We start from the raw sequence: 19,649 nt of genomic DNA, 5'->3' as shown, positions 1-19,649 counted from the left end.
CAAGTCAAGAGACCATGGTTTTGCTACAATTTGCTGAGCCTTTCAGCTCATTTCAATCCTTCATTTAATCCATGAGTTGGCTGATTCAGATAAAACATTTTTATAATGACGAACTACTTCAAAACTCATCCTATGAAAACTGTAGTCACAAGGAGAGGCAGTAGTCCGTCAAAATAGTGCAGCAGTGGGAGTGGGGAAGAATTAAAAGTCATTTGTAACACATAAAGCTACCTGATGTCAGGAGCCAGAGTCAGGAGTAGGTCAGTAATAAAACAAGCCAGTGTCAGTGAAGTTACCTCTTTAGTCAAAGAAACCAAAACAGTGATCACACCAGTGATCTTCCCAGTCGGTCTTGCCCTAATGAGGCAGCTGCGAGGACTAAAGGCCCCTGGCTTCCCACCACTCCCTAAAATGCCTCCCCCAGTTCCTTTTTCAGCAGCCTAAGGCCTTGTTGTCTTGTCTCTCTTTGCTCCACCCTCTTCATTTCTCTTCGTGTTCTGGGAGACCAGGAGGGAAGAGAGCTTGTTGCAGCAGGAGGAGCAGACTCCCTGTATTCTTCCGCAGCCTGCCTTGTATCTGTCTGCTGGCCCACCTCCTCTCCTACCTCTGAGTCTGGACTGTTCTCTGCCCCAGCCTCTTCTTGCTCACTAAACCTTGTTGCCTCTTCAGCTTCCAACACCTCCTCCTCCCCATCTGCTCCCTATGACCACACATTGTCATCCCACCACCAATCCCCTGGCTCTGAGCCTTCTTCCCTTGGGGGTTCCCCAGCTGTTGCCTCCCATCATTCCTCTGCATCCAGCCAGTCCATGACACCTTAACTTGAGGCAGAGCATTGAGCCATCTAGCTCAGTATTGTCTCCACTAACTGACAGCAGCTCTCTATGGTTTCAGGAAGAGGACATTCCCAGCTCTGCCAGAAGATGTGAGGAACTGAACCTGTTGTCTTATATGCGTAAAGCAAATGCTCTACCACTGAACTATAGCTTCTCCCCAGTCTGTTGCAGCAACATGGTACAATTTACCTTCCCATGGAGAGCATCAACACAAATGTCTAACTCTCCATGTAGCTACAGTTACCATGCCAGTGTTCACTGTACCACATTCATCTGAAACCAATCAATGTGAAAAGAAATCAGGAACTGAAATTATATCCCAGGGCATTTGATGTATGAACAGGTAAATTAATTTTGATACATCTATTCCCCTCTGATACAAGCGCACACCTGAAGTGAAATTAAGTTGCTAAAAGTTGGTGGTATTCTATTTGTTTCCAAGGACCTGAGAACAGGTAAACTAAATGAGAATAGCTTGAATGATATTCTTAAAGCTGCAAACTTGTGGGACCAGAGTGAAAGCCACGGAAAAAGGATGTGGCCTAGGACATAAGCAGCAGAAAGGGAGAGTTTTGCTCCTCTGTAGATACCTCTGAGAAGGTATCTGCAGACGTCCCTCACCTGCAGAGCACAGTAATCGGGTGGGTAAGTAAGGGGTGAGATCATCCTTCAGGTATCCTGATCAGAAACTGTATAGGACTTTATACACTAAAACCGGAATTCTGAACTTAGCAGTAACTTTGTCTGACATATTTCAAGTATATCACCACTATTCTTCAAAGCCAATAGTCACTTCATTTCAAATCTCTTCCATGAGAAGTCTTCAAGCACAGAATGTCAGTAAATTAGGTATGGAGAAAGTGAGGCCCTATGATGTTGCTGGACCAAAACTCTCATCATCTTTGACCACTGATGGAATTGGGGGTTAGACAACATCTAGAGGGCCTTAGGAATCCTCATCCCTGTAAGAAACTTTCTGGATTGCTTCTCAAGTAGTATTTATTTTTAAAGAGTCCACAGTATCTTCTATTCTCTTTGTGTTGTATTTTTATATGCACGTGAGAAGTGGCTGGGAAAGATGGAAGGAGAAGAAGGCATGAATGAGCATGCAATGCGAGCTCTCATGATGTATACTTTGGGTTCCTATCTCAAATCGTTTCCTTCCTTGGAGGTTTTGAGGTTGGATGGCCATGTCATGGATGCTTTATCTGAGATTCCTGCATTGCAGGGGGCTGGACTGGATGACCCTCGGGGTCCCTCCCAACGCTACCATTATATGATTCTATGAGTCTCTCTCTCCTTCATAAACCTTTCGGTCTATCTTTTCTCCTACTGAGTGTCCCCATTTTCCAGCTGGAGACACACAGAAGGGTACTTAAGGGAGAGAACTGTCCCCAGTATGGAAACTCAATAAAATAATAGTAACAATAATTATATATCCACTTATCGATATCTCCTGGGTGGAAAACGTGTCTGCCAGACAGTGATGGGGACACACACACAAAATGCTGGACTATACTGCTGCTAAATATGATAGAGCTGTATAACGTATTCATGGTGTAGAAAAGGTTATCACACTAAAACTTTGGGACACCCAATGAAGCTCAGGAGAGACAAAATAAATTACTTATTTACAGAGTGCTTTGTTAAACTATAGAATTCACTCCCCCAGGAGGGAGTGATGACCACCAAGTGGGATTAGACAAGTTCTGGAGGATAAAGCACTCAACGGCTAATAGGCATAATTCTACCCCCATTGTCAGAGTCGTACCAGTTGCTGGGGATCACAAGTGGCGAGAGAGCTGTTGTGCTCAGATCCTGCTTATGGGCTTCTTATCCGGCTGGAGTAGAAGGACCTTTGACCTGATCCAGGAAGATTCTTCCTATGTTTATGTTAAATCATCAGGCACTTATCCACAGAATATAAAAACAGCTAATCTTAACTTCATAACCACTTCCAGTTGAATTAGAAGGCAATTTTTGGCCCGCCACATTCTATACAATATGCATTCTTCTTTTAACAGGAAATTGCACTCTTCTTTTCATAGGAAATTGCGCTAACTATTGAAATATTGATATGTCATTGACCTGCTTCCCACTTCCCTTCCCACAAAAATATCTAGCTGAATTCTGCCAGAAGAAACACAGCACGGTCCTGTTCCATCTCTGGCCTGTCAGTCTCCTCACAGTTTATATTTTACCAAACACTCCCTTAAGATATCTGTAATAATGAACAGCTGTTTTGGGTCCTGAGAGGGCGGGGGGAGTACAGCGTAACACATTACAGTCATACCTTGGGTTACAGACACTCCAGGTTGCGTTTTTCGTGTTATAGAACGCCAAAACCTGGAACTACACAGAACTTCCGTGTTTCAGTGGTCGCACATGCGCAGAAGCGCCAAATCGCAACCCGCACGTGCGCAGGCGTGCAGGTGTGGGTTGCAAACGTTGCAGGTTGCAAATGTGCATCCTGCGCAGATCATGTTCGCAACCCGAGCATCCACTGTACAGGGAAATCTACACAACTTTGCCAGAAATAGATGAAACTTTTGCCATTGCCCTTAGTGATGTCAGAATTTAAGGCACAGCTCTGCCTGCCTACTACTAATCAAGGAGGCAGACCCAGCCAAGGAGTTGTGTGTGTGTGTGCGCGCGCGCATGTGTGTGTGTGTGTGTGTGTGTGCATGCATGCATGCATGTGCGTGTATGTACCAAGTAATTCTGGGATGCTGTTAGTCATTTTCTCAGTTGGGGCCAGGCTCATGATTCTATACCAATAATCTATCAATGGGACAAGTCAAGAATGGTTGTGGGACTTTACAAATACTGATTCTGAAACTGAAAGTTCTGCTTGCATGAAACAGTCCTTCCCAAAAGCTGCGTTGGTGGGTAGGGGTGGATTTGCTGGCTCCCTCACAATTCTGCCAATATTTCCGCCCCACTCACTGAATGTGGTTTACTGCGTTAGGTTGCAGATAATAATTGCAGTGCATTCTGCCTGACCTCCTGATTTTAATTAAGTCTCTGAGCAAGACAGATTTTCATTTACCACCTTGAAGACAAGCTCAACTATCTCATAATTAATGGACAGCAATGCCTAACTTTTAATAACCTCCAAGATACGAAATTATTCCCGATGCTTGCTTTGCACCTCGGTCTACCTTGCACCAAGAAGATACACCAAAGTCAAAGCACAGAAGGCACTGCAAAGGGACAAACAAAATTACACTACTGTCATGATTTATACTGGACCAAGAGGTCAAAAATCGACATCTCCATAGCTATAATTTCATGTGTTATCAAGAGATGTCCACTGAGGCACCGGGTACTCAACATTTACTTCAGACCATGTCACCCAATAATCACATCCACGCCAGTACAAGTGTTTGCCATGTCGAGGAGGATTTTTCTTTTTAAGAAATACTTACAAGTGGGGTCCCTAATTTTGCGAGCTAGAACATTTTTGCATGATTTGGCAGCTTACAAATGAGAGTAAAGAAGAAGCATCTGTCAAGTCCCAAAGGCAGCTTGGCTCAGTGGAATGCAATTTCTTACCTGCAAAAACATAGAGAAGAAACGCACATTTACATTCTACTCCACAGACATTAATAACACATTTACTATATTAAAACATATGCAAAATCAGCCCTTTCTGCCAAGCTCAGAAAGATGTCTGCATCAACTGTTTTATACAGTATTAAAAATCCACACACATCTTCCAATTAAAACGACTTCAGAAGCATTTATATCTAGCCAGGCAGAAACAGGGGGGAAGGGGGAGAGATGCATAATCAATATATTTCTACTGAAGATACATCTCTCCACCGCCACCAGATGTCGGGTCCTTAAATGATTGCTACATTTTTCACACTTCCATTTTTCACATTTTCAGAAAAGGGAATTAGTATGTTTCACCCAAATCACTGATCTGAACCAGAATAAAAATGCATCTTTGGCCAAGCACAATGCCTTGCATAGGAACTTTTTAAACAGCACCACCAGTTCTTAATAAACTTGTTCTCCAATCAAGTGCTGGTGAAACTTCAAAGCGTATCAGAGACTGCCTTCCTGTTTCTAGAGCCCTCCAACCAGCTCTCAGTTGCACTGGCTTGCTCAACACCATCAAAGAAGCTGCACAGGTTGCCATCAAACGTCTCCAGAAAGACTATCACAGGCGGGAGATACAACCAAGTAGAAAAACAAACAAACAAAAAAACAACACCCTGAAATTGCTGGCTGTCCAACATGGGTATGACTGAAAAGCAAGAGGCATGGTGTGTGTGACAAGCTTGTACCAAAGGCGGTTTAAGGGTTGCGAAACCAGTGCAGCCGCACTGGGTGCCACACTGTAGGGGGTGCAACAACAACACTGTAGAACAGAGTGTGAGAGGCAGGAGGCACTGTATTTTAGGGTCACACAGGGCACTGCTGAAATTTGAGAGCCCAAAGTCCGCCACTGCTTGCGTATTCCATGTGTGTGCAAGCACACAAATTGTGGTGGCTGTACCACTAGTGGCATGTGGCCCTTGGTGGGCTGATCAGCTGTCAACGTGGCCCTCAGGCTGAAAAAGGCGAGTAGCCTCAGCTCCAAGCCCTGTGCACACTGGCTTTTGTATTGTGAAAACACATTACATGTGGCCAATAACTTTTGATGTTTAATAGGTTATTGTATTTTAGTGTTTTGTTCGAAGCCGCCCAGAGTGGTTGGGGAAACCCAGCCAGATGGGCGGGGTATAAATAAATATATTATTATTATTATTATTATTATTATTATTATTATTATTATTATTAATAATAATAATATTTAAACAGAGAAAGCGAGAGATAGTGGAAGAGAGAGAGCACACTTCCCAAATATATGTCTATCGCCCATACTTTTTACTGCAGGAAACATTCTTGCTGTGCATAGCATGGAGCCACCTTGAATTGTCTAAAATCCTCACGGTGACCTACTTACAAACATAGCACCCTTCCCTCTCTCCTATAGTGCTTCCCATCAAGTCATTTGGAGTACAAACGCAGACAGCTTTATGAGCTTGGAATCATTCCAAGCAATCATCGAGCGGTCATGAGCCAATAACTATGCTGCTAAGCTTGCAATGACATGAGCCGATCTAGTAATTAAGTTCATAAATTTTTATTAATCTTGTAAAGTTCCCATCGTGGCATGTAGCAAACATATTAAGTGACTAATAAATACCACAGACAAGAAGAATCAATAGCCTGCCATTAATGCATTACCAAGAAATGAAACACAAGCCAACAGGATACAGGCAACAGGTTGTGTAGTGCACATGCTGGGGATGTGGGGGATGGAATTCTGCACTACAAAGAACCCATAATTCTGCTATTTAAAAAGATTCTGCGAATAACCACTTAAATGATGCTTTGTAAAAAAAAAAAATTAAGACTTTTAATTATATTGGACAAAGAAGGGTGGGACTAATCAACATTGAGGATCAATGCTCACCAAGAATTGAAATGGTGTATAGGACAGAAGATCAGAATCTGTATATACCTGCTTTGGCCATCAGCGGTTCCCAATTACTGAGGACCCCCTATTTTTCAAAAGCCAAGCCATGGACCCCCTACTTTTGAAAATTTTGATAGTTCTATGGTAGTTAACTCTGCAAAGCATTTTTTTTTAAGTGGGGTAGCCCCTAATAATCAAAGGATTTTAGGTATACTAAAAAACAGAATAGGGTTGAGTGATATCTGGTTTTCAACATTGCGATATATCAGCAGCTAGCCATTGTGGTATTCTGATATATCACGATGTCACAGAGATCGCATGGGTGGGGGGGCGTGCAGATCAAGTGTGGGGATGAGGGAAGGAGCATTGTTATTAGCTGAGATCATCATGCGATATCGGTGAAGCCTTGAAATCGGCTGCCCTGCTCCCCTCGCGTTAGGAGCGATATATTGCTGCATATTGCCAGGTTAAAATCGTTATGGCAGTGCGATTTCAAAACCAATTTTGGCCAATATATTGAAAAGCTGCAGAGGGCTAAAAGAGACCATAAAATTTGTGATATTACCATGCAAAAATGACAAAAAAATTAGTTGGGAGGGAGGCAAGGGATGGGGCCATGGACCTGTTGAGAGCATTCTGCAGACCCTCAAAGGTCCCCAGACCCCTAATTGGCAACCACTGATCTACACAATCCTCTAATTTCAAAGCATGTATCAGAAACTTTCCTCCTATTTTCAGGTTTCTTTCTTCTTACCCAATACCCTCAGCTGTTATGAGGACCAGAATGTTCCTTCAACGTACAAGGGAACCTGAAGGCGCTGGCTGCACCTCTGTGGGGAGGGAATTCCACAACTTAGGAACAGCCACAGATAATATCCTCTCCCAGACTGCTATCCTCCACACATCTGAGGGTGGTGGAACTACCAAAAGATCTTAACTCGCAAGGGGGTCTGTAGGTAGGGAGGCAGTCTTTCAGACATCTGGGATTTAAATAGTACAGGGCTTTAAACACTAATGCGATCGTTTTGATTTGGGCTTGGAAATGAACCTAGTGCAGCTGTTTTAATGCAGGAATTGCATGTGTTCCTAGTGGAACCCTTCCCTAAGCTGTATTTTGGACCAGTTGGAAGTCTCCCCGTCTTCATATTCCTACATCTAGCTTGCATGAGCCGCTTAATTGGATAAGGAAGTAAAATCCTAGTCCTACTCCCTGCAACTTACTTACAGTGGTACCTCGGGTTACATACGCTTCAGGTTACATACGTTTCAGGTTACAGACTCCGCTAACCCAGAAATAGTACCTCGGGTTAAGAACTTTGCTTCAGGATGAGAACAGAAATCTTGCTCCGGTGGCGCGGCAGCAGCAGGAGACCCCATTAGCTAAAGTGGTGCTTCAGGTTAAGAACAGTTTCAGGTTAAGAACGGACCTCCAGAATGAATTAAGTATGTAACCAGAGGTACCACTGTACTTACTTACCTACTTACTTACTTACTTGATTATGAAATTTATATACCACTTTATGGTAAAAAACCAAAAACCCACCTCAAAGTGGTCTCCAAAAATACCTTCCTGCTGAGTCCATAATAACATGCTATCAAACAGTCTGCTTTTTCCCTGAACTCCCTTCATTTACTGTACCATCCACTACTTGCCCATAGTCTATGTAAATTTGTTCCAAACTGGATGGCTGCACACTGGCAACCCCTTACACAGCCCAGAAGCAGAAAAACAGGCAGCAATATCTCTTTCACTGTAGAATCTGTGAAGCAACCAAGGCTGCTCATAAGTACAAGGAAGTGATGTGCATAATGCCATGATCCTGAAAACCACAAGGGATTTTCGCTTGCCTCAGGCACACAGTTGTGGCCATGCATAAACCCAACATTTAGCCATGGGCATGTAACCAATCTCATGTTCTGCTCTGGGGAGGAAAATAAAATGTGCAAAGCAGAGCATATAAATACAGTGGTACCTCTGGTTATGAACTTAATTCGTTCCGGAGGTCCATTCTTAACCTGAAACAGTTCTTAACCTGAGGTACCACTTTAGCTAATGGGGCCTCCTGCTGCCGCCACGCCACCAGCGCGCAATTTCTGTTCTGATCCTGAGGTAAAGTTCTTAACCCAAGGTACTACTTCCGGGTTAGCGGAGTCTGTAACCCGAAATGTTTGTAACCTGAGGTGTTTGTAACCCGAGGTACCAGTGTATTGAGAATTACTCCATCAAGAACGTCATGCCAGAGAGATGGTTTGGCTCTTCAAATCCAGGTAAGTCTCTCAGCAATCACCCTCTAATTTCATCAAGGCCCAAGGCATGTTAAATGCTGGAACATTAGCATCTGGCTTTTGTTAACCAAGCTCCCGCCGCCAAAGTCAAGATCGATCAAGCCTTATATACGAGGCACGAGTATTTATGAGATCTGTCTCTGTGCTTTCTAGTGGCTCTTAAAGCAGCAGCTTCTTAATGTTTAATGAGTACTTGCAGCAAACCATCATTAGAACAACATGCTTAAACTGTGACACATGTGGCAATTCCACTCTATTCTCTCCACTGCTTTGACAGTCTGTTTGCCCTAACGGGAATTAGTAACTCACTCACTCTCTGTTTTGATGCCGTTTGCCTTACAATCTAAGTAGCCCTCTACCTTACATGTTCCTTGCAAATGTAGTTTTCCCCTTCATGGCACAGGGCTAAAAATATTATCAGTTAATCACAGGTTTTAAAATACCCGGGAAAGTGTTTCAGAAGATGTGAAGAGTATGTAGGCAACTGTTTTTAAAAAGGTTTTTGCAGACAATGAATTTAGCTGCATCACACAATCACAAGGAACCAGCTTCCATAAATATCTTCTAAATATCATTTGAACTTATGGATTTATTTTAATCCTTTCTACCTGCCTATTTATGGCGTGAAATTACCATATGACTCATTCAAAGGGAGACAGTTCACTGACACACACAAATACCATCGGTTGACAGCGTTCAGTCAAGGTAAGATCGCTTGATCGCTTCCCCGCTGAAAAGTGGAATCCTGCCTCTTCTGAAGAGCAAGTCTCATTTTTCATCTTAAAAAAAAAAAATTCCATAAAATTTACAACTAGTTCCTAAGCATGTTTATTCGAGAAATAAGTCTGACTAAGTTTTCTGGGGAAGGCCCTACTGAATTCAGCGGGACTTACCTTTTTAGGGTTGAATCCAACAAAATAATTGTGCAAGCGGAACCAATTACATGAGATCAATGGCTCCTCCATCTCCCCCCTGCGCTGTCCCCCCAATCTGCTCCTGGGAGCTCAGTGAACCCTCAGCTGCCACTGCAGAAGTCACATTACACATACAATTATTTATTTGGATGCAATCCTTAGTAAGTATGCAGTGCTAGCATTCTAATTGCTGGTCTGTTAACAATAATAACAAAAGTTATTTATATCCAGCTCTTTCACAAGTGTGCTCTGCTTGTAATCCTAACATGCTTAGAACCATCCCCTGTCATGTTCCCACTCTCCCGCAAATGATGAAAGAAGCAGTGAAAACAAGGGCAAGATTTAACTTTTGTGTATTGCATCCAATCAGCTCCATATCGCACACATTTTGGGATATGTCAGAAACGATGTGCTTCAGGAAGCAAGCCAGGAGAGCAGTTCACATGAATTTTGGTCAGAAACAGTTGAGATGCCTTATTTACAAGAAAGAGAAAATGAGGGTCATTTCCAAAGGGTGTTAATAATAATTAAATATATATATATGATGAAACGGGCCATCAAGTACTATGATTTATGCCAGCTTTTTGGGAGAAATCGATATTTAGAGAGACTCACAGTGTTTTATTGCTGCCATTTTTCATTTTACGGTGCTGCTAATATGGACCTTGCAGACTACAGAGAGGTATAAAAACAAGAGCAAGATCAGTTAAGCAAATAGTGGGGTTCTATTTTAATTTTATTGCTTTGTACTAAAGGAGAATATTTCCTCTTTCAATGTAGGAGACGATTCAGTGATGCTTGACATCAAAAGGAGCTTTGGCAAATTATTAATTTTAACATTTATTTAGCTTTAATGCCTTGACTTATGCCAAATACTACGACTGGGTCTACTCTAAGATCAACACCCAAAATAGAACGAATAACATTTCATAAGAATACCTCTTTCCCCAAATACCAAGAATCAAACCAATGAGAAACAGAAAACAGAACAGAATCCAATTCTTGGTGGGAGTCACAATTTGGGAATTTGACTTCACCATCTGGACTCGCCAAAACCCAAAGACAGTCCTGGAACCTTTATTCACCCCACCCCACCCCAGCCACTCCTTGCAAATTCCTCCTTGCTTCTCAACTCCACTCTTCTTAATCCCCCTCCTTTGTGGACATCTCTCACACGCAACCTGAGAGGAGGAGGCAGGAAGTAGTCTGTACAACCAGAGTGCAATTCTGACTCTTCTAGATGTTACTCAAGAGCATGGGTAGGCAAACTAAGGCCTGGGGGCTGGATCCGGCCCAATCGCCTTCTAAATCCAGCCTGCGGACAGTCCGGGAATCAGCGTGCTTTTACATGAGTAGAATGTGTGCTTTATTTAAAATGCATCTCTGGGTTATTTGTGGGGCATAGGAATTCGTTCATTTTTTTTTCTTTTCAAAATATAGTACAGCCCCCCACAAGGTCTGAGGGACCGTGGATCAGCCCCCTGCTGAAAAAGTTTGCTGGCCCCTCCTCAAGAGTCTGCCTTCCAGATCTGCAGGACAGGCTTTTCCCAAAGCTGACTGCCCTCCTCTCCCCTTGAGGAAAAATGTGAGGGGGGAAGCGACACCTTTAATAAATCAGTCGCTGGCATAGATTTATGGGCTTCTGGCACACAGTGAAGAATTTTTTGTCCTCTTCAGAGACAGTGTTTAGATTCAGTTCAATTTTGTTCAGCTTTTAGTCTTTACTTACAGCAGGACCAAAACTTAATGTAGGGGTTATGTTCCGGTGGTCCATGTACAAAGCCCCCCCCCCCCGGAACACGCCCCCCCCCTTCATGACCATCCCTATTCTACTAAACTCTGGGCAGGTTGTGTGAGGCCTCTGGAAGGCTGGTGGTGGCTCCTGCAAGATCTCCCAAGAGGAAAACCAAGTACATAAAGAGCTTTTTCAGCCCACCGCCTTGCTTACTGGGCTCTGGGAAGGTTGTGCAAGATCCTGTGGGGTCTGTGAAAGATCTCATAGGGCCTTCGCATCCTTGGGGATCCTGCCATCTTCCATTCTGTGGACAGGGCCAAGCCCTGTGTCGACATCGCTGAGACAGGAATGCAAACTTGCTGGAAATGTTGGCTTGGGAGAGCACACCTTTGTTGGGAATTCTGCCCTGCCATGGGGTACCTACAATTCTCCTGATGCAGCACATGTCGAAGGCATTGAGGCAGGTGCCCATGAGTCGCTTCCAATAATATTACGATCATGCCACAGTATGCTTACTGTTTAAAGGCATTCACTGCCTTTCTGGACGCAAATCCTCGTAGGCTACCTTACATGTAGAATCAAAATACAATCATGATTGAGTAGTACAGTGGTGCCTCGCAAGACGAAATTAATCCGTTCCGCGAGTCTCTTCGTCTTGCGGTTTTTTCGTCTTGCGAAGCACGGCTATTAGCGGCTTAGCGGCTATTAACGGCTTAGCGGCTATTAAGGGCTTAGCGGCTTTAAGAAAAAGGAAACAAACTCGCAAGAACTCGCAAGACGTTTCGTCTTGTGAAGCAAGCCCATAGGGAAATTCGTCTTGCGGAACGACTCAAAAAACGGAAAACTCTTTCGTCTAGCGAGTTTTTCATCTTGCGAGGCATTCGTCTTGCGGGGCACCACTGTAGGGTTTGTGAAATGTGTTAAGTTTCTTAATGTCACAAGCTCTATTTTCCATAAAAATACAGTATAAAAATATAACAATTCACCAAGATCCTTCCATAGGGCAGTTGGTGGTAGATGGCAGGGAGGGAGCAGTTCAGATGGAGCAGGATTTTTGTGTCTCCTTTGCCTGCCTCCGGCAACATGGAGAGCTTCTGCTCCCACCTCCTAGCTTTGTGTACCTTTTGAAGATGAGGGATCAAAGGTCTTTTGGTCCTTGATCAAAGGTAACATCACCACAGTGTTGACTAACATAAGGCCTTAGCAGCTTGTTATTCCCATTTGTAACATAGCTGATGAATAAACTTTGCAGAAGAAGCGAATGCATAATTTCACACTTATAAGTTGCCTTCCAGTCCACTCGAGACACTAAGCCTTCAACAGATTCTTTGGAGGGTGTGTGAAATGCAAATGATTGCTACTGACCTTCATGGGAATGGTTCGTGTGTAGCAATTTTATCGCCACGGAACTGCTTTGGAAATATTCCCCCACAGATAGGTATGTCTCAAAAACATGGGTGAATGAAAGGTCCCTGCAAAATTCTTACAATTGTAAAGGATGATGTGGCAGAGTCCATGTGGAGTCCATATTCCACGTTAATGTTTGTGTGTACATCATTCAGGGGTGTGTGGGATGTTGGTGGAGGGGTTGCACCTCTGGTGGGCAACATGTCCTGTTCCTTCTGGGGTAGTTTGTCCACCTTTGGTCCCTACCCTGCACTCAGCTATCACCTGCGGCTCCCAGAAGCTTTCAGTATGCAACAGGGGCCACACCCCAAGAGCAGCTTCAGTTGGCTGGCTAAACCAGGTGAGGGTAGTCGATGGGTCTCAAACCCTCAGTGAGTTAAGAACTTCCCCTGCATGTGAAGACTGGCTCTGCTGTATTGAGTGGATGAGACCAATAGTAAGTCCAGTGGTCAAGGAGGCAGTTTTTACACGTGCTGCAGATGGAAGTAAGGGACAGATGGGGCTTCTCAACCTGGAAAGAGAGCCCATTTGGGAGAAAGAAAGCTCTGGTCCTAAACCTCTGCTGCCTTGAGAGATATCTTGAGACGAAAAGGCTAAGGAGTAAACCCAGCACAAATCTGGAGTCCCTAAGGTGGTTGGGTGGTGCCTTGTACACCTCCTTCCAGCAATTCCTGCAGCCAAGCTGGTGCCAAACATCTTGCTCTGCTTTCCTTTGGACCACATCAGCGAGACCAAGAGGGGGGTCTTGTCGTCTGGGCAGCCCAGGACCTCCATACACACTGCCCAGACTTGCGCCCTGGGGAGGTCACTTCGGTGCTGCTAACACAATGGTTTAACTTCACCCCCAGATGCGCACTCCATTGTCTCTTGAGACATACAAACGTCAACAGCAGTGCATCGTTCATCCACAGAAATCCATCGAAAGCACTTCTGCTATACCTGAACCAGTGCTATAATGGTGGCACTACTACTATAAAGCAAACAGCTTCAGAACAGCAGGCACAGCTAAAGGACCAAAACAACTGCCCAGGGGTTTGAAGCCACAGAGGAAAGAGAAAACACACACACACATTCCACCACCTAGATATGGACTGAATATTTGGAGTTAAATACCATTACTGCTGGATCTTCAAGAGCTGCTATTCTCATTTCCTATTTAAAGGTTTATATTTACATTATAAATCATCTTATTGCATTCCCCACAGAGCAATTTTAAGCACTGATCATAGCCTTTAACCAGTTTTGATATGAAATTTAAACACTGAAGAGTGGTAATAGTGCCATTAGAGCCATCTACGTTTCTTTTCCAGAAAAAAAGTAATAGTATTCTACAGAGCCATGAAAGAGCAAAAATGATTGCCATGTTAACCTGCGGTAATTACATTAATAAAGAGGGAAAGAGCACTGTAGGTATTACAAGGAGAAAAGAAATGCTCACTAAAATAACCTTGTCTAGATAAAACACACATGGCTCCTTTCAATGAATATTACGCTGCAAAAACCCTGTTAAAAACTCAATCCAAATTATTTGAAAAAGATTGTGGTTACCATCTAGCCTCATTTACATCTGCACTCACTGTCAAAATTTCAATCCATTCTTCAAAAACAAAAGAATGCAGGGATAATATATATTATACTAGAGGCTTTTATTATATACGGTAAGTGGTATTGAATGTTTAAGATCAAATTCGAATTCTCAGACCTTTATTGGCATACACAAGATTCCAGTAGGGTTCAGTCCAATAAAATCACTCATCAAAACCTGCATCTAACACTTAAGTTAATGTTGTATAACATTCATGAATCCCCACTGCATGTCGCAGAAAAAATAAAATCTTGAAATGAAAGCTAGAGTTCAGCTAAATGATTCTGGAGGCACCTGTTAACCCTACTTACAATGGTTTCCAATGAGTTTTAGAAAGACCTGGCATCAGGTGCATTTACTTGAATAAAATATTGGGGGGTGGGGGCAGATAAGCCACTCCCCCAATAATTGCATGCCCACGGCCCATTTGCCTCCATTGGTCCCGCCCTGCTCAATGTAATGAGCCAAGAAGGGCAAGGGGGCAAACGAAGAGGGAGGAGGCCATGCGCCTCCAATGACCTTGCAAACATCTAGATCCCCTCTGAATTGGTGATGCTACGGTTGTGAGCTTGAGACGTCCTGCATACAAAACAGATGCCATGTTGCTAAGCCATGGTCACTGCCATGACCAGAGAACGTGTGCCTCTCTCTCTTTGCCTTCCAAGTCCTCAGCGTTGGAAGAACATCAGCAAAAACAGAGGACTAGAGATTTTTGCTTGATTGGTTTTAAAAAAAATTAATAATAGCATTCAAGGGGCAAAAGGGCACTTGCATGCTGCATGTTCTTGGCCACTACTGTGTAAGTTCATTAAAGGGCATTCCCTGGATGTTAAATCCTCAACCATTTAATAGCTTTTGCTTAAAAATGAAAAAGCATTAAGAGCAACGTCACCCTAAGTCACTCAGCAAGCCCTCTTTGTTTAGAAAGGAAGTTAGCTGTCAGATTTCTACTATAAGCTGTCACCATTGCATGAACAGCCTCAATTACCCAATAATCTTCTGTCACGCAGGGTGGCAACGAGGTGACCGCCTTCACACAAAAGACAACAGCAAAGAGGTGGAGGGGATCACTTTCGATCCACAAGCATTGCTGTGTTTATTAAGCAAAATTTTTGAAATGAACTTTTCCATAATATCCATTTGCCATTAACGTGCCTTATCTACAGACATGAAACACGCATGACAATCATGTGGTATCATTCAACACAATAAAATTATCCATTTCTGGGGTTTCCAATTTAGGTGTTTGATATACTTGTTTTGAAAAGCCCCTATTGTCTCACTGACAGTCATCACGGTCTGCATTACCACTTAAAATTGTACCAATTTGATGGCTTCACCACATGCAACATGTATAGCCTGTCACTTGACATTCCTAACAGCAGCGGTCCTGGCAAGGAGAAATTCCATTTGATGCATAACAACTCCTTGGTGGCCAGCAGCAACACAATATGCAACATCATAATACCCGTTTCAAGCTGTATATAGAATGGCCCTGTCAGAATGAAAGAAAGAATGCATGGACACAGTCTACACCAGGGGTAGTCAACCTTTTTATACCTACCACCCACTAATGCATCTTTCTTGATGGTGAAATTTCCTTACCGCCCACCAGTGCTCGATGGAAGGAGGATTCAGATTGTGCCATGGAACCCCCTACCGCCCACCTGAAACGCTCACTAGTGGGCTGTAGGGACCAGGTTGACAACCCCTGATCTACACTTTTAAAGAGATTTAGCCATGTGCCTGAAGATGAAAACACAATAAAATGCTAAAAGATGGACTCTTCGTTCTAACCCATAATACAATGTGACAATACACAGCCCAACAAGACGACAAAAATCCACCAACAGCATACAAATCAATATGGCTAACATGATCCAAAACACCCACCCACCCCACTCACACATGAAAACAAAGACCACCACAGCCAACCACAAATGAATAACCACACCCTAGGCCAACCCCAACCTCTCTCACCACCAAAGGAACACAGCAAAGAATCTAAACAAGCAACGCTGACACCAAACCCTACATACAGTAAGTAAAATAGAAACATCGCCACCCGACCCCACCCCCACCCATCTTCCTCCCCCCCCACCTTTCCCCCCTTTTCTTCCTAATGTCTCAACAAATGAAACTGATTTGTAAAAATGTTACATGGGAAAAAAAATGAGAGAGAGACATTGCACACTTTTGTAAATCAACAAAATCTTTAATTAAAAAAAAAATACAATGTGATAATATTTTACTCTATAATTACCAATTGCTGCAATAAGCTTGACTCGAGAATTTTATGTGGTGGTATCAGTGTCCAATACGACTGGAGATTATGTGAATTATACGATGGTGGTGCTTTGGCTGAGTGTTGTTATATGTGCATTTCACATATAACACTAAGCCAAAATATGGCTTAACTCTGGGTAGCCTGGAAGCAGGACAACCAGGACAGCACTCACACACTCATGCTGAACAATAGCTTGTTTTAGGATTATGTGTGAACCTACTGAAACGTGGTGGTAGCTTATAGCGGAGACAGGGATAATGAAGATAATGAAGGCCTGTGTCTTGTGGTCATCTCATCGGGCAGTAAATTTTTAGGCGATCACCCTAATGTTGTTGCTGTTTCTACCCAATTTTGCCATGTGCTTTCAAGGGGGTTAAAATCAACACACATTCATTCAACACCAGGCAACACAATACCAAGAGCACGTTCATCTGGACTACAGAAGACAGAATACGGTTGCGTCAGCCAACTGGATCTTTCCTCATATAACTTCATCGCCTGAGGACCATTTCAGAGACTCAGAACTGAGTTTCCCACCAGTTTTTTGTTTTTGTTTTAAAAGTCTCACACAAATCATGTTGGCTATGGAGCAGATCTTGTAGTAGAACCAAGTTCTTCGCTGAACGGTGGGAGCCTGGCCAACTGAGCTGGAGACAGCTTTGCTAAAGGCCATGGATCCAAGAACAAAGCACTGAGCAAACCATGACAGATGGAGCAGAGAGTTCTGGAATGCTGAAACCCATTGACAGGAGTGGGTGGGCGGGTGGATAGCAGAAGCAGGGGATCAAAATATTGCTTTGGCTTGTCACTGTTTTTCCTGAAGCTCAACGGCAAACACCAAAACAGCAAGCTCAGTACCATATGACAGATTTGTGCATTGCTTTTAATGAGTGTCATACGCCCCTCTCAGTTAACAGAAAGCATATGCCTGAGTGACAAGCTAAAAAAACACTAGACTGAGATTCTGCCATTCATTTCTCTGTCTCCAACCTTTTGCTTAAGCATTAATAAATATGGTGCATCAACGCATATAAAGGAGATCACAATATTTAGCACAGAGTACCTTCGTTCAGTTGCACTTTTATAACTCTGCTAAAGCAAAGTACTTCATACTGATGCCAGAAGAACTGCTTCATGAAGCAAACAGAAAGACTTGGATTGTCTTATTAGGCTATCAACCCCCTTCGTATTTTATTTTATGAACCATTTAAACAATCAGCGCTCTTCCCAGAAAAAACTGGATCAGTTCCAATAAAATCATGCCTTTTGCTTTTTCTGAATGTCTAACTTACATTTTTGATTTGACTATGATGACATTACAAGAACCATGCTTTTGTGTAACTGCAACAACAGGCACAAGTCTTAGGCTTCTGTGCATTCAGATATCACAAATGGGTCATCAGCAACAGGTTTATTTAACTTATCAAAGGGTAAATCCAGATTTAATAGGGGGAAATGCCAGGTGGCATGTTTAGGTCACTGACATCATGTTGACACTGGAAAAATTTGCATGCATGAACAACACTCATCTTCCTTGGCCATTGATCACCCTGCCCTATTATTGTGTTACAGAGGTTTATAGAGAAAGGGGCAGAAAAACACAATGGCAGCTGCTCCGTTTTACACTTCAGCAACCATTAGTGCAGATATGACCTCCTCCATTATTGATATTGTGCCTGCAACCCAACCAGATAGGAACAAAATCAATTCACATTCTCACTTCAAGTCAGTCTCAATTAGATTCGGAGAAGGTTCAGGCCTAGGCAGAAAAGGTCAGATGAGACCAATTTCTTTTTGGTCAGCCAGCTGAAGGTTGATATGGTCTATGCATTAACCATGGAATATTTGTGGCTAAATTCTACGCTTCAGACACCGCTCAGCCTGCCAAATACAGGAATGGTCATTCTCTGCGCGGAACTCAAAAGTTAGCAGACCAAACTTTCGAGACATGAAACAGATCTAACTATGGACCCAGTTCAGATGAAAGTAGACAACAATGGTTTGTTCAGTTGCTACTGGGCTACTGGTGGGGGCTCCCCGCTATGTTGCCCCCGCCCAGGTTCTTTGTACTTCTGCAAAACTGAGGGTTACCTCAAGTCAACGGGTACCACTCTTTTCCGTGCAGCTGTTACCAGTTTAGCTGAATATGGAATAGCGCTTATGAACTGGAATTAGAAAATAGGCTGACAAAATATATATTTAAATCTGGCTGTGCGACCATGTAAAACACAAACTGTTTATAAAATACTGCTGGATATGCAAACTCAGTAAAATCAACCAACTTCACCTTACATACGTCAAAAAATTGCATACACTTTAAAAAGGCTAAAAAAGGCTAAAAAGTCCCCATCGCCAACTTCCTCCGATACCACAGAGGTCCACAGTAAAAGATTAGGCTGCATTGTTCAAGTGAGTCACTATGTGGTATTCAAATTTAGCTGAATACGCCCATTATGGAAGAACTAATGGGATGTGATTAGAGGTTTCCTGGTGATATTATTATTATTATTATTATTATTATTATTATTATTATTATTATTATTATTGACTGCTCTTCATCCAAAAATCCCAGAGCATTTACAATATACAAACAAAAAAATACATAACATAGCAACAAACAAACACAATACCCCCCAAGTTTAAAAGGCCATAGATTGTTGTTGTTTTTTGCCCAGTGCCAAAAGATATGTAATGAAGGCACCAGGCAAGCCTCCTTGGGGAGAGCATTCCACAAATGGAGCCACCGCAGAAAAGGCCCGTTCTCATGTTGCCATCCTTCAGACCTCTTGTGGAGGAGGCACACGAATAAGGGCCTCAGAGGATATTCGCAGAGTCTGGGTCAATTCATACGGGGAGAGGCAGTCCTTGAGGAACTGGGGTATGTCTTACTTAGGACCAAAATTGTTAACACAAATCCCAGATTGGCACTTCCAGCTCCCTAAGCAATGTCTAGTTGGGATAGAGCAACCAATGACACCTGAGTATTCATTTTGACACTGGCACAAGTTTGATACACTTTTACATTAAGGAGCAATTTTGAGGATTCATCTGTTGCTGGACATGTTTATGGCAGAATTAGAAGAGAAAAATAAATGCAAAGATGGCAGCCCTTGTGGGTTACAGCTA

At 43.0% G+C, this 19,649-nt stretch overlaps 1 protein-coding gene across 40 annotated transcripts in view; it reads right to left on the bottom strand.

Annotated features, from left to right (window-relative positions):
* The window catches only part of MAGI1 (membrane associated guanylate kinase, WW and PDZ domain containing 1), a 480,329-nt gene that overhangs the window by 311,885 nt on the left and 148,795 nt on the right, over positions 1-19,649 (bottom strand). Inside the window, exon 1 of one of the 40 annotated variants that reach the window (XM_083491089.1) lies at positions 4,265-4,391. The exons of 38 other annotated variants lie outside the window; for them this stretch is intronic. The gene's annotated coding sequence lies outside the window, so the exon portion shown is untranslated. Of the gene's footprint in view, positions 1-4,264; positions 4,392-19,649 lie in introns of those variants that run through there. One more of the 40 variants, XM_083491093.1, reaches the window with a different exon arrangement.

This window comes from Podarcis liolepis, assembly GCF_965112155.1.
Source record: "Podarcis liolepis genome assembly, chromosome: 2".
Lineage (NCBI taxonomy): Eukaryota > Metazoa > Chordata > Lepidosauria > Squamata > Lacertidae > Podarcis > Podarcis liolepis.
This window is presented reverse-complemented; position numbering and strand designations above follow the sequence as displayed.